Source organism: Vicia villosa, linkage group LG1 (genome assembly GCF_029867415.1).
Source record: "Vicia villosa cultivar HV-30 ecotype Madison, WI linkage group LG1, Vvil1.0, whole genome shotgun sequence".
Taxonomy (NCBI): Eukaryota; Viridiplantae; Streptophyta; class Magnoliopsida; order Fabales; family Fabaceae; genus Vicia; species Vicia villosa.
The window spans coordinates 113,593,765-113,609,177 of NC_081180.1; positions in this window are offsets into that span (position 1 = coordinate 113,593,765).

Below are 15,413 nucleotides of genomic sequence, written 5' to 3' on the forward strand. Positions count from 1 at the left end.
ACCGAGTTTACTCTTTAAATTAAATTCCTTTATTGTCACATATAAAGGGTGCCTTCCGCGTTAAAGAGGTAATTCTATTTTAAAGAAATTGATAGTTTTGACTTAGTAGAAAAGTAATTTTGACATGGAAAGATTAACTTAAAGAGGCTCTTGGCTTTTGGCCAAGGGTCAGATTTTAAACCTACAAACGCGTTCAAAAATAGTTTCAAAATCGTTTTCTAAAAAGTGTTAAAGATTCCTATTTAACCAATCAAACTGCTTTCGCCCTTTTTGTTTGGTTAAATACTAATTAAGTCATATCATAAGTATGGACGGCTTTTGATCTTACCCAATAAACAATTAAACATAGTTGACTTAAGTTAGAAGCAAAACATCCCCAAAGTGTTTTCACTAGCATGACATTTGGAACACGATCGTCACTACGATCCTTACATCCTAACCTTTATAAATTAGCCAGACATAGTAATAAATGCGAGCCTATAAAACGTGTAGGCTATGATAAGAGCAAGTAAGTAAATTGTGCGAGTCTATAAAACGTGTAGACTATGGTAAGAGCATTTAGAGTCTATAAAACATGTAATCTATGGTAAGAGCATTTAAAGTCTATAAAACATGTAGACTATGGTAAGAGCATTTAAATTAAATAGAACCTGCCCCAAGAGGAGACTTTAAATCTGGTACAAGATTCGAGAATGTAAATGATCCAAACTTGATACAAGAACAATTGTATAACCCTGCGAGGTGGAGGATTATGACTTTCAGATGGTGAGGTATATGGCTTAGATTGCACTAAGCTTGGATGCCCTCAAATGTCATGAAAGGATGGTATTTATAGAGTTAAATGGTGGAAGTTACTTCATGTGAGAAATAGTGGAAGTAGTGGGAAGTTGGAGAAGTAGTGGGAAGTTGGAGAGGTAGTGGGAAGTTGGAGAAATGTATCTTTACAGGATTGCCCTTCAACTTCTTTTGAGCGGGTAACAAAACGTGAACACCGCGCCCGCGGTGGGGGGTGCCGCGCCCGCGGCCTTTGGAATTTGAGAAGATCGTGGGATCGTGACGGTTTGAGGATCAGTTGAGAAGCACTGCGCCCGCAGCCTTCATATTTTCCATGATTGTAGATCTTTTTGTTAGCTTTTCAACGCTTCGAACGGGGGGTCATTCCGACTTACGGTTTAGGAGTTATGGCCAAAACAGTCGGACAACGTATCGCGTGCAAATTACTTCATTTCTTCCGTTTTTTCGTCTGTTTTGCTTCGTTTCTTCGCATACGCCTCTAAAAGGGCATGGAACCTGAAAACAAAGAAAACAAGGGCATAATACAAGAAAACAATAATAAAAATTAGAGAAAACATGTGATATTCGAGCCAAAAACATAGTGCGATTTAGAGTGATCAAATTCTCCCACACTTAAACCTTTGCTTGTCCTCAAGCAACAACTCTTTAGAAGAAGATGAAAGAAAATTCTGGTGTTTACAGACTTTGGGCAAAGAGGACTTCTAAGTTCGAGTAAGGGTGTGTAGTCAGGCACTGGCTATCTGAACCAAGGGTATCGTAATAACACTATACGCAAGGATGCGAACATAAACCTCATAAGTATGCAGATCGACCCCTAATATCCTACTATGCTAAGACTCTTTTTGGTACGAGATCCTTTTTCATTCAGGTGCAATCACATTAAGCCCATTATCCGTACATACTCATGGTATAGTGACTGGTTAGTGACTCTGATCTCAAGCAATGGGGTTCTGGTACAAGAGTTGGTGTAACCCCTTTTTATTTCACCCACTTGTAGCTGCGGGGGATCGGACTGTAGTCCGCCCTACCAAGTCCAGCACCAGATACCTCTGGACCAACTACAACGAGCGTGCCTTTTATTATATATATATATATATATATATATATATATATATATATATATATTCTTTGTTTTTATTAGTGCTTACAACAATCTTGAGTTAAGCAATCTTGTGAGGATCACCCAACTCATAGTCGCACTCATACTTTTTATAAACTTTTTTTAAGGCAAAAAAGAGATCATTCACTTATATTCATCGATCCTACACTTAGAGCAAGCTTAGGCCGGAGCCGACTGCTAAGATAAACTACTTAAGGACCTATTTGTACGGTTTATTCAAAGTCATAGCATCATGGGAAAAAGGGATCTAATCTTAATATTCACAAGGCTTATGGTGCTAAAACGATATCGATTTTTCAAAAAGAGAGTACTCATGACAAAACACACCCTATCTAGAACCTGTCTTGTAGCCCAAATCTTTAAGACAACCGTATTTTCTTTGCGAAAAATTTTTTGTAAGGCTAAAAAGTGGGGTAAATATAAGGATACACTACGCGGAATGACTCGTCTATCACATGTATTTTATTAAGCAACTAACACTAAAAACTAGAACTAAAACAGCTGAAGGGAAATGACTCTTAAGGAAATGAAAGCGGGAAATGCTCCTCCCACACTTAAATCGGACATTGTCCCCAATGTTCCAAAATAAGGTAGGTAGGAGGTACCTAAGAAATCTAGTGGGGTCCACTAGTACCTTCACCATCCTGGGTGGTACGACCGGGACGACGACTACGGTTACGACGGCGGCTCTCTCTATCTAGGGCAAGCTGCTCCACTCCCTCGGTCAAAGCGACATTTGCCGCTTGTAGCTCTCGAGTCCTACCAATGATGGTTCCTTGTGCTGCTTCCATCAATTGGAAGTGACTAGCAAATGCAGTCTGTTGAAGGTGCTGCTGATTTTGGGAAGCCAGCTGACTTTCCATAATGGTACACAAGGAGCGGGCATTTTGCTCCTGAGAAGCTTGCGTGAATGTCATGTTATCTGCCACCTGTTGTTGCATAGTAGCAAGGAGGGTATCCCTCTGGGCCTCTCGGGCCATATGCTCACGCCACATGTCCTCAGTGACATGGAAACTAGGAGCTGGACCTGGTGGAGTGAATTGGTGTGGTTAGCAACTTCTAAAGCAGTTAACGTAGCTTTGCCACTGGCTTGCCTTCTCGCAAAGTGTAGCCTTCAAACTCCATAGGATCTTCTTTGGATGAATGTAAAGAGAGGAGGGAGGTTATGGAATGTAGATGTAGTGAAGATGTGAGAAAGAAAATAGAATAGAGGGGGTATTTATAGGTAGTGGAAGAAAGTGATGGTTGATGAGTATTTATGGTGGGAATTAATGTAGTGGAGTAGTTATGGATGATAATGGGAGTTATGGGGGGTTAGGAATGGAAGAAAATGAGATTGGAAATGGAAAAAGGGGAAGAATGGGGTGGTTTTCGAGCAACTAGCCGTTAGGTGACCGTTGCGTCACCACGAGCGCGGCAGGCACACCGCGGGCGCGGCCAGTTCCAGAATGGCTGGGCCGGATTTTTGCCTCTTTTAGCTTTTGGGCCTCTCCTCCTTGTTTTCACTTATATCTTGGGGGTGTACCTGGTACCTTTTTTTTCTTTCAAAAATAGAATATATATGCATATATATATATATATATATATATATATATATATATATATATTTATATTTATATTTATATATAATTTTTTTCTTCTTTTTTCGTTATGATGACGAGAAAAACAAAAACATTAGTAGAACAATATAATTACAAATAAGGGAAAAATACAAACACACACACACACACACACACACACATATATATATATATATATATATATATATATATATATATATAAGTACGAACGTCAGGTCATCACAATGTAAATAGTACTATAGTGCATAAAACAGAGAATGCAGCAAGTGTATCAAATAAGACTGAAAGGGAAATCAACATAAGGGAAATCACATATATATATACTAAGATAAGAGATCTCGTGAACAACACAGATCTATCACCAACCGGGAGGATGCTCTGTAGGAGGGTCTAGGCCACGCAGCTCACTCAACTGGCGTCGAATCTCTGCCACCTCGTGAGCTAGATCATCTAACTCACCAGCAAAGGAGACATCATTCAGCTCCAACTGTAAATGAAGGTCAGCCACCTCATTGCGGAGCGTGGCTATCTCGGTGCGCATAACGATCAGTAGAGTACGAATGTCAGGTTCCTGCAAATTGAGGTTGTTAGTAAGAACAATAGTGTGCACAACCTCGGGTCTGGGTGTGTACTTCGGGACGGGATCCTCAGGTCCAGGGGTATACTCAGGAATCGGGTCCTCAGGTGTAGAATATGATGTCTCACCCCAACCCTCCATAGAATAGTTCCTACTGGCAGGGTTGGAAACACATGTCATCTGAGGGTCTGGCAGGGTAAAGGTGTAAACTGTTTAATCATCGATGAGCAACCTATACCGATATGGATGGAAGGAGGCCCTCCTCATGAATCCGCGATCCATATAGAAATCTAGATCCAGGAAGGTATACCCACAGTATGGAGTCTGCTGGAATATCATACTGTCCAAACCCAGAGCGGAGGCTATCTGCGTCACATTCCCTCCAGAATGTATGAATCCTACAGTAGATCTGGCAGTTTGGTCTAAGCTCTCTATCAGAAAACCTCCACTAGCGATGGGTCTGGACTGGCTGGCACGGTATAGGAATAGGACCTCCTCAACAGTGACTAGGTGGTCACCATAGCTCCTCCCAAAGAATGTGTGACATAGAATCATCTCAAAGTACCGGAAAGCTCGATTGTGGATCTTTCTTGATAGCTGGGTAGAAGGGTCAAGGCTGGCTCCATCAGTAATGTCCTGACAGAATTTGTCAATATCTCTACTCATAAAGTAACTCAGCGGAAGCTCAGGAATAACATCATGGCCAGTCTGAAAACCTAGCAAGTCGCCAAACTGCTTCAGGTTGAAGACGTATTCAGTGCCAAACAACCTAAAGTTGATGTATCCCATGGCATCACCAATGTCCAGATATGGCTCATAATCCAACGAGCTAAGAAACTCTAGAGTGAGCTTTCTATAGGTCACATAGATGTCGTCAGCATACTCCTCCCAATTAAGTTGGTTGCATAGATACCTGACAGGCAGCATAGGTCGAACAGATAAAGTAGCGTAGCACGACCTTTGTGCATCATCTCTAAAAACCACATGCATGTTATCAAACTAAGCCATCCTGTAAAATAAAGTTAGAATATTTGGACCTGAAAAGATCAGTCCAAATAAAATTAACTTATGATAATTATAAAAAATTAAATTGAAAAAGAAACCATGGGTTGCCTCCCATGCAGCGCTTGTTTAATGTCGTTAGCTTGACAGCTCAATCTTCGGTTTCCATGGCCACTTATCACGCCATCTTTCATATCCCTCACTTTTTCTTTTCTTCCTTCTGTAAGGTGGTTTAGACTTCTGAGCTTGTGGAGGTGGTTTTGGATCTATTAGCTTCTCAGTTTTGGGTTCAGTTCTTTCATCCACCATCTTAAATGTTAACATTCCCCTCTTAACATTGATGATTTCCCTAGTTTCATGGTCCTCTAGCTTCCTCTCCTTATGCAAGACTTCAAACAAGGGTGCATTAGTGTTGATATTTTCCAATACCTCCACACGCGTTTTGGATTGGGAGTCTACCTTAGCTTCCACAGATATTTTAGGGTAAGAAATAGGTGGGTTGTAGGGAGGAAGACCAACATAAGGTGTTTCCTTCTCAACCTCTTTGACAACTTCCCTTTCGTGTGGTGTCAGTGGATTTTTCTCAATCTCTACACTTTTCTTACCAGAAATTTCATGAACCTCATTATCAATCTCCTTAGGTTTTTCAATTTATCTTGTACTATTGGCTGTTGCAACATCCACATTGTAATACGGTGAACTGACTTTTTATCAATCGAAATGTCGCGGTTAAGCAAGAGTCGCCACCGACTTTTATTTTATCCAAACAATATTCGGAAAGGCAAAAAGAAACAGAAAAAAAACCTTTTAAGAAATCTAAGTTCGGGGGGTAATTTATGCAAAGGGAAGGTGTAAGGCACCCTTTGCATCCATGGTTTTCCATGGGCTCTTAATTGCTTTGCTTGCTCGTTTGTTTAGAAAGTGTAGATGAAAGAGATAGGGACTTTAGCTCGTAAATGAGCGTTGCCCTTTTGAAAAAATTATGAGAAAGAATATAATAAAAAGACTTGAGCATTGCAAGGCAATTAGGGGCAATTACCTTAAACTCAGATGATAGGTCTCTTTTAGCCTTTCAGAATGAAAGGGTCTATCCTTGCCATAAGAAGGCAGGAAGCCTTTCGTTTGGAGGTAGAAGGGTCATCGAAATATCCTTTGCCATAAGACTGTCCCATGCCATAGGAGGGCAGGTAGTCTAAGGTAAGGATCAGAATAAGCCATTTCGTAGGCAGCCAGAAGATACCTCAGCCTTTTTCCGTAGGCAACTTCCGAGGGTCGAAGTCATATTTGTGTATCGAAGGCAGCATCATTTAGGGTCGTGACCTTTTTATCGAGGCAACATGGCTGAGGTATCCTCGAATTCGAGGGACGTGGCTTATTCTGCAAAACACAAAGGCAACAGGCAACAAGGCAACAGGCAACAAGGCAACAGAGAGGGTTACCCAAAAGCGTGCGTGTGTGCACCAATCACGTGATTATGTTCAGTTATGTTATCTTATAAAATTACGTGATGCTAATTCAATTAATAAGTTGCACTCCCTATAATTACTAACCACACAATAATATAACAATAATAATGGGGAAGGGAAATTGTAACCAGCGGAGGAGAGGGGAATTGAAACCAGCGGGATATAAAAATAAAAGGCAAAAGGTTTAACACAAGTAATAATTTAAAATAGGGTTTAGGGTTACCAACGTTCGTAGCTTTGACAATTTGACAAACCCTGAAAATTGGAAAAGAAAGAATAAACAGAAGGGTGAGTGCATTATCAGTTCGGAGGCAAACGGGATTAACCCTAAAATAAAGAATAGAGAAATTAAAATAATAAAAAAAATAAAAGTACTTAGCTTGATTTGATCTGATATGGTTGGCGGGAAGCCTCGGGGTTAACCCTGAAAAAGGCAAAGCAGAAGAATGAAGGCAAGGCAAACCTTAAATTTAAAGGAAACCAAATAGACTTTAAAAAGGATAAATAAGACACTTAGCTTTGAGTTTTGATCGGGCGCGTTGTCGGAAGGCATTTGAAAAGTCAACCCTAAAAAAGGCACAGAAAAGAAATATTTTAGTGTAGGAATCATCTTCGCAAACCCTGATCAGGGTACGAATTAAATAAGAAAATGCGAATGATTTAATTAATCATTGGTCTCATGACCCAATTAATTAAATCGGGATAAGAAAAAATTAAATCGAGTGTAAAATAATTTTTTAGGGATTTTTGGAATTAGAATACAATGAATATGAATTTTTAGAGATATTAAATAAATTATATAATTAAATAAATATAATAAATAAGTATATATGATGAATATATTAAATAAAATAATTTAGATAATTATATTAAAGAAAAGAATTTAAATAATATATATTAAAACAAATAAAAGAAAAAGATAAATATTAATATATTAATATATTAAAACAAAATAATTAAAGTAAGATAATTATTATTAGTTATATATAAGTAAATAAAACAATTAATCATAATTATTATAAATAAAATGAATAATATGAAAAAAATAAATAAGCATTATAAATATTATTTATTATTTATGTAAAAAAAAGAACGAGAAAAAAAAGTTATTATATAAAAAAAACTATAAAGGAGATAAATATATGAATAAAATAAATAAACAAACTATGTAATTAAGAATAAAAAAATTTGGAAAATACTCAGCTGGATCTAGTGTGGCACGTCTATGGCAGTCCATGGTGCACTTGTATCCTTTGGCGCGCTGGATCAATCTGGGGAGAAATCGGACGGTTGAGATGAGCGTGGTGTATAATAGCATGTGGATGGCACGCACATGCTGCTTCGGCGCCAAAATCTTTTTAAACCAACCAACCACACGATGACACCTCACCGTCTTCTCCAACCAAACCTGCAACAAACCCCTTTTACACCGCTTTTGCGCGTAAGCTGTAATAAGTCCTTGCTTTCTACACCTGCGAAGACGTAAGAACCACAAAACGAACACGAAAATTTTTCGCGAACCCATAGAAATCATCGTCCAGACTCCCTGAATTCAAAAATAGCATTGTTTTCTCCTGATTTTACCTCAATCGTAAAACCCCAAATATTATTCAAAAAACCTAATTACGGCATAACGTGATATATGAGTGCATACCATCAATTAATCGCCCAGAAACAATCCAAACATAATCACAAGCAATAATATGAGTTCAAATAATGTTTATGCATCATGATATGGAGAGATCGAAAGGATTTCGAAGAGTGCAAACCGTGAGCGTTTTGAGGTTGGTTCGGGACTCGTTTCTCGCAGGTAAAGATCTGAATCGCCTCCAAATTCCTTCAGGGACGTGTTGGGATCAATTGCACGCCTTGAATTGCCTTGCACCACCAATTTGAGGTTTGACTTTTTTTGTAAATTTTTGAACTCGGTTTGGATGCTCCTGAGGCAGAAGTTCTTCACCCCTAAGGGTCTGCTAGGTTTATGTTTATATATTGGAGGAAATTAGGTTAACAAACTTGAACAAAATCCAATCCAATCTTTGTTTTGTATATTTAGAGAAAATTTGATTTATGTATGTTTCTATTTTGGATCAATTTCAATTTACTTTTGCCTTTCTGAATTTGAATCAAATATATTATTTGATTAATGGTTGGATATGATTGGAATGAAAAGAAACTCAATCTTTTTTGCAATTTTCTTCAAATAATGATTAAATATATGATTTAAATGAATAAAAAATTCAAATAAAATCAAATATTCCATGTATTTTCGTGGGAAAGAGCTCTTGGGCCTTTGGATACTTGGGGATCAGGATTAAGTAAAAATAACTTGGGCCCATTTGCAAAAAAAAATCAAGTTCTTTCACATTTTTCTCTCCAAAATAGCTCAACTTTGACAAGGCCTATCTCCCTCAATTTTTGAGGTATGGAAGTGTTCTAGGACATTTTGGAAACCTTAGAGGGTCTTCTAACCAATGTCTTTGGTCCCATATAAAAATCATTTTCCATTCTCATTTTATGACCTTTTGAAAAAAGTGTCCTTTTGTTGACTTTTGAAAAGGACCTATAATGTATGAAGCCATATTTCTTAAACCATTGACCTATGAGCCCTGATTCTTGGACCATTGGATAGAGGAATGAATTCCCTTCAAAATGAGCTTTGGTGGGAATTTTTCTGATGAAGTATGAATATTTGGTGAATTTTCAAAGTTTGGTTGACTTTTTTAGTTCATGCCCAAAATAGTAACTCTTGACTTTTGACTTCTCTGATCTTTCCTTGCATCATCATGATCAACCCTTGATCAAATGATGATTTTAGGGTTATGAGAATGTTGTTTGACCAAATATCTTGAGTTTTGACTGTATAATGACTGTTTTGCCCTTGGGAGTCGACTGTTGACCTAATCAGGATTTGAGGGACTAAATTTGCTCTGTTTGACTTGAAACTTTATATGGAGATACTTTGGGATGTTAGTGACCCTATGGAACCACCTTGAGCCATTGATTCAATGATTTTCCTCTGAATTATTCAAACCCTAGTTTAGAACTTCTGTGTGGGAGACTGTGTTTTGGAGCTTTGTCTTTTGATTTGGTTTTGTGTATGAAAAATAGCATGGGCAAATTTTGGGGTATGACAGCTGCCCCTGTTCAATTATCTTAAACCTGAAGATGTAGAGTGGTTTGTGTGCCAGTCGGTATCTGAAGGTGGAAGATGATTGAACACTAGAATACCGAGAAATTTGCCCTAGCTGAAATAGGGACTTTTGTCGGCGATGGGCTTAAAGATGCCATCTGACTTGATAAGCTTGAGAGTTAGAATGTGTCATATGTTGGACTGTTTGCATCCGCAGATGTCCAATTTGCATCCGTAGATGTCTGGAAGACCGTGCGTTAGGTCAGAGAATAAATCGTGCGTCAGACTATTCTCAATTGCATCCTTAGATGTCTGGAAAACCGTGCGTTAGGTTGATGGATAAGTCGTGCGTTAGACTACCCAATTTGCATCCGTAGATGTCTGGAAGACCGTGCGTTAGGTCAGAGAATAAATCGTGCGTCAGACTATTCTCAATTGCATCCTTAGATGTCTGGAAAACCGTGCGTTAGGTTGATGGATAAGTCGTGCGTTAGACTACCCAATTTGCATCCGTAGATGTCTGGAAGACCGTGCGTTAGGTCGGAGAATAAATCGTGCGTCAGACTATTCTCAATTGCATCCTCAGATGTCTGGAAAACCGTGCGTCAGGTTGAAGGAATGAGTCGTGCGTTAGACTAATCCCGATTGCATCCTCAGATGTCTGGAAGACCGTGCGTTAGGTCGGTGGATGAGTCGTGCGTTAGACTTATCCAAATTGCATCCGTAGATGTCTGGAATGCCATGCGTCAGGCGTTTGCTTTGAATAAGATTCGAATCTTTGTAATGTACCTGTCAAACATTGTTTAGTTTTTTATGCAATGCCATGATGCGTGAGTTATATGCTTCTCAAAATAAATGAGGAATATGTATGTGATGTATGAATGTGTTTATGACTTATGATATTTGTTTATGTATGTTTATGACTTGTGATATATGTTTTATGACTTGTGTGGCTAGAATCGTCTGATTTGAGAAGATACATTTCTATGTCATTGAGAGCTTGATGTTTTGATCTCTTCTTGAAGATGCTTAGCTGGGGATTTATGATTTCTGCTTGGGGATGATCAGAATCTTGATGTACCCTGACTAAGGATGAGAGATATTAGTAAACCATGTTTGGAGAAGAGCAAAGTGTTGGAGAGATGATAGTATTGAAGATGTAATCTCTGTTGGGGATCTATTTCTCTTGTTGGACGAGAGCATTTGGAAATGATTACTCTGTGGGGATATGATCTTGTGACCCTGGCTTTGTGAGGAGACATGGGTGTCTCGAAAGATGCCCCCAGCATTATAGTAACTACCATTCATGGATTTGATTAGGACACACCACTGAGTATTGATCAAGATGTCGAACTGGGCTTGCATAGATTTGCCCCAGTTAGCAGGAACTTTTGGAAAGATTCGCCTCGCGAGGACTTTATGAGATGTGCACTTTGGGCGACATGCCCCTAGTAATCATAGGCCCAATACAATGTCCTATGTTGGTTGAGAAGTAGCTTCAGATCTTCTTGGATGCATTCCCCTGATTGTTTTGGCATCCTTGAGATATTCTTGAAATCTTGACTTGATTGCCCCAGATTGATCGTGGGAATAATTTGAAACCCACTTGGGATATATGCCTTTGACTGTTTGTCATTTGAGAGATTCTTGGAATCTTGACTTGGTTGCCCCAGATTGATTGGGCAAAACGTGCCATGCCCCTTGTATACGTAGGAGACATTGCTTCTTTGGTGTAATCTTGTCTGTCGGGATAACTTTCAATCATTAGTTGTACCCTGTGCAAGTTCTTTCTGATGCTAACATTTGAAATTATGTAGCAGAATATGTTTAATAATGAATTCATGAGATGCAATGCATACGTTTGTCTTGAGTTTTAAAAAAACATTAAAACAAGAGATGTAAAAGCGTGATATTTGTAAAACATGCTATTTTTTGTAGAAGCGAAATATCCACTCAGCATTTTAGTAAACCTTAAGGAGTCGGGATACCTTTTTGGTGACAGTATGCTTTCGAACTAACCATGCTTCAGTTAGGACTTTCAAGGGTTGTAACGTGGCTTGGTTCACGGTTTTAAGAAACAAAAGATAAAGGCTCAAAGTTTATTTATACCCATCCCCTTCTTCGTGATGTTCTTCATTCCTAAGCTCAGCTAATTCAACTTATGCATTCAGGTTCCAAGAAATTTTTGGATTTGCACCTTTGATAATGTTGATGGTTCGCAAGTAATGAGAACATCTGATATGGCAGTCATTTCTTCCTTTTGTGTTGTTCAAGAATTTATTGACTTCTCTTTTTTCATCTTTTTGATATCCCTAACTTTTGCCTGAACTGTCTATTGTGAGCTTACAGTCAGCGGGATGCCTTGATTTTTGCCTAAGTCATCTTTTTTATTTTTGACTTAGCAGGCTTTTCTTTGTATATATGTTTTTCGTTTTTTCCTTTTTGAAAGATAATGACTGCCTTGTTTGATTGATGAACCGTCATTGTCTTTTGATTGACATCTCCAACACTTCTTTGATGTGTGCGGATGAACGCTTGTGATTGAAACCTTTGTTGAAAGGTGTACTAAATGATTCTCTTAAAATAGAATGTATAGCCAAATTAACTGAGAACTACCCTGCCCCAGGTTATGATTAAGGTTTTGAAATTTCAAGAAATAAAACTCCTACGCCTTAGGCTCAAAGGGGTTGACGAGGGATTAGCATCCTTATATCTCCACTGTTTAGGAATTGAACAAATGCCTGTACATCGTCAGCATAGTCCGCTCGAAAGCATACTGTATGAGGTTGCGGTATCGTTTTCGTCATCCTCCCTTAAAAGGCTTACAACTTAGCAGGAGTTGAATATCACAAAACACATGCAAAGTAGAGACATAATTTAAAATGAGTGATAGCGAAATAATTTATTCAAGACAAACATATGCAATGCTCTGATGATGATTATTAAAACAAACAATGTCTATCATAATTTGAGTGTTTAAACAGAATAGAAATTGCAAGAGAAAGTAAATCTAATGATCTAAAGAGTTCATCCTTCTAGCCATTCATAGTATTAGCAATCTTGTTGTGATTAGGCATGGGAGCAGTGATCACATTAGGAGTTTGCAGGAGCTTCGAACTCGATCTCCCCAGCATCTATCATATCTTGAATTTTGTTTCTCAGGGCCCAACAACTATCAGCATCATGCCCAGCAGCATTGGAGTGGTAAGCACATGTAGCTTTGGGATCGTAAGACGGGCTTGCAGTGTTGGGAAATTTCGGAGGATCCTTTACGGCGATCAGATTGGCTTTCAGCAGATGTTGTAGGGCTTGAGATAAGGGAATGTTGATCTTAGTGAATTGTCTCCTTGGTTTATCAATCTTGCGTTGGTAATCTTGTCTAGGAGCTTGTTGAGCTATTGGTGCGGAGATAAGGACGGCACCAACAGATTGATTCTGATCCTCCTTACCACGGCCCTTTTGACCATGAATAGCATTAGACTCATTTCTCCCTTGATATGGCTTCCTTGTAGTACCAGAGGATGAACCCATTTGGATTTTTCCACTTCGAATACCATTCTCCACACGTTCTCCAGTTAAGATGAGATCAGTAAATCCAGATGAAGAACTTCCCAGTAAGTGACTATAGAACGGCCCAGTTAGCGTGCCCATGAACATGTCCACCAATTCCCTATCAGTCAAGGAAGGTTGGACTCTCCCAGCTAGATCTCTCCATTTTTGAGCATACTCCTTGAAACTTTCTTTAGGACCCATGGACATGCTTTGTAGTTGCATGCGAGTCGGTGCGAGATCGGAATTATATTGGTATTGCTTATAGAAGGCAACAACTAAATCTTCCCAAGTATGGATGTTGGTACTTTCCAGTTGATAGTACCATTCGAGTTGAGTTCCAGATAAGCTTTCTTGAAAGAAATGGATCCAGAGCCTCTTATCAGCAGTGTGAGGTTGAATCTTCCTTACATAAGACCTCAAGTGTAGTTTAGGACAAGAGACTCCATCATACTTAGCAAAGGCGGGAGTTTTGAATTTTGGAGGAATAACGACCCCAGGCACAAGTCCAAGCTCTTCAAAATCCAGCCCAGGTACCTTCTGAATTTCCACACTTCTCAGACGCTCTTCTAACATCTTGTATTTGTCATCGGGATGTTCGCCTTCATGGTCATAGTCTTCTTCTTCTTCAGAGAGTTCGGCAGAGTCGTGGTTACTTTTTGCATCGGTTTTGATACTAGCATCATCTTGCTCATCCTCATCACTGTCTTCAGAGGTTTCGGCAAAAGCTTTTTCCCTCGAGTCTTCTTACCCTCTTTGGGAGCTTCAGCTTCTTCAACCTTTTTGAGAGGGCCTTTGAACCTTCTTCCCATATTGAGAACACCTTTAGGTTTCTTGGTCTTCTTTTCCTTCTTAGTCAGAAGGGATTTCAGCTCATCTTGCCCCTTGGACAAATTCAAAATCAAGGCTTGGAACTCAGTGTTTTGAGCTTGGAGATCCTTAACTGATTGTTCGAGATTCATGATGCTGAAATAAACAGCGAGAAAGGATGAGAAATCCATCATAGGAAACCTGTTATGCGATGTTATGAATGCAAATGAAATGTTTTCAAGGATCTTTAGGAATCTAGTTAGCAACATTAGAAAATGAGTTGGTCACGTCTTTGTTTGAAGGATTCTAAATTTTGTCTTCGAACGTCCTTCTTTGAGAATCAAGCTCACCATATCGAGTGGGTCATCGCCTCTGATTCGAGATACTTCTGAATTTGAAGATACATGGCTAGAGGAAAATAAATCCTCTTGCCCCTTGTCAGGTGCTAAACCTTTGAATCGGAAGGTATGTGGCTAGAGGAAAATAAATCCTCTTGCCCCTTGAAAGGAATTTAGTCCTTGATAAGAGTACCTGAAATTGTGCGCCCTAAATCCCTAAGATCCTTGAAAGGGTTAGTTAAATCATGTTATGCTTATGATGTCATGATGTCATGATGTTATGCGAATGCAGTTCGTTGGACTTAGTGCGAGATGGTAAGGACAAACAAATCCTTTCAACAAAACCTGCGAGGAAATGAAGGTTAGTAGTAAACACAAACAAGTCACACAAGTCACACAATTTTTGGCTTAAGGCTTGCATGGAGTCCGATCAGGTGTCCTTCCCAAGGGTATTTCTATGGATAAGGAGATTTCAGCAACGGGTTCTACAAGTTATCCAGAATTGTCAGCCCTTCTAAAGCACCCTCGGACATGATGCATTTGCACCATGCAATGATACTTTGAGAAAGAACCTATCTGAATTGTAGTATCGGGTAGCGACTAGTCCTTAACATTTGTCAAGGGTAGTCCCCCCACTACGTTCCTAAAGGCCAGGATGGGTTAAGGGTAACTAAAGGTCCTTGAGCTCCGGCGCACCCACAGACACATACATAGACCCCCCTCATTTGAGAAAGGTGTGCATATGCTATGGAGTCCTAACTCAAGCGTGAACTTCATATTGACTCATCTCCCACATATGTGAAAGAGGTCGCCATGACTATGCCACTCCTAATCTTAAGTGTTCTTGAATCCGGGAATAGGATTCGTCCTTCAATTTTCCCAAAACGCCCCTGAAAGATAAAACAAACAAAGCAAACAATAGAAAACATTTAAGTGAATCCTAAACTTTTAAGGTAACCCCTCTTTTATCGAAAAATCCCCAGCAGAGTCGCCAGTTATGTAATACGGTGAACTGACTTTTTATCAATCGAAATGTCGCGGTT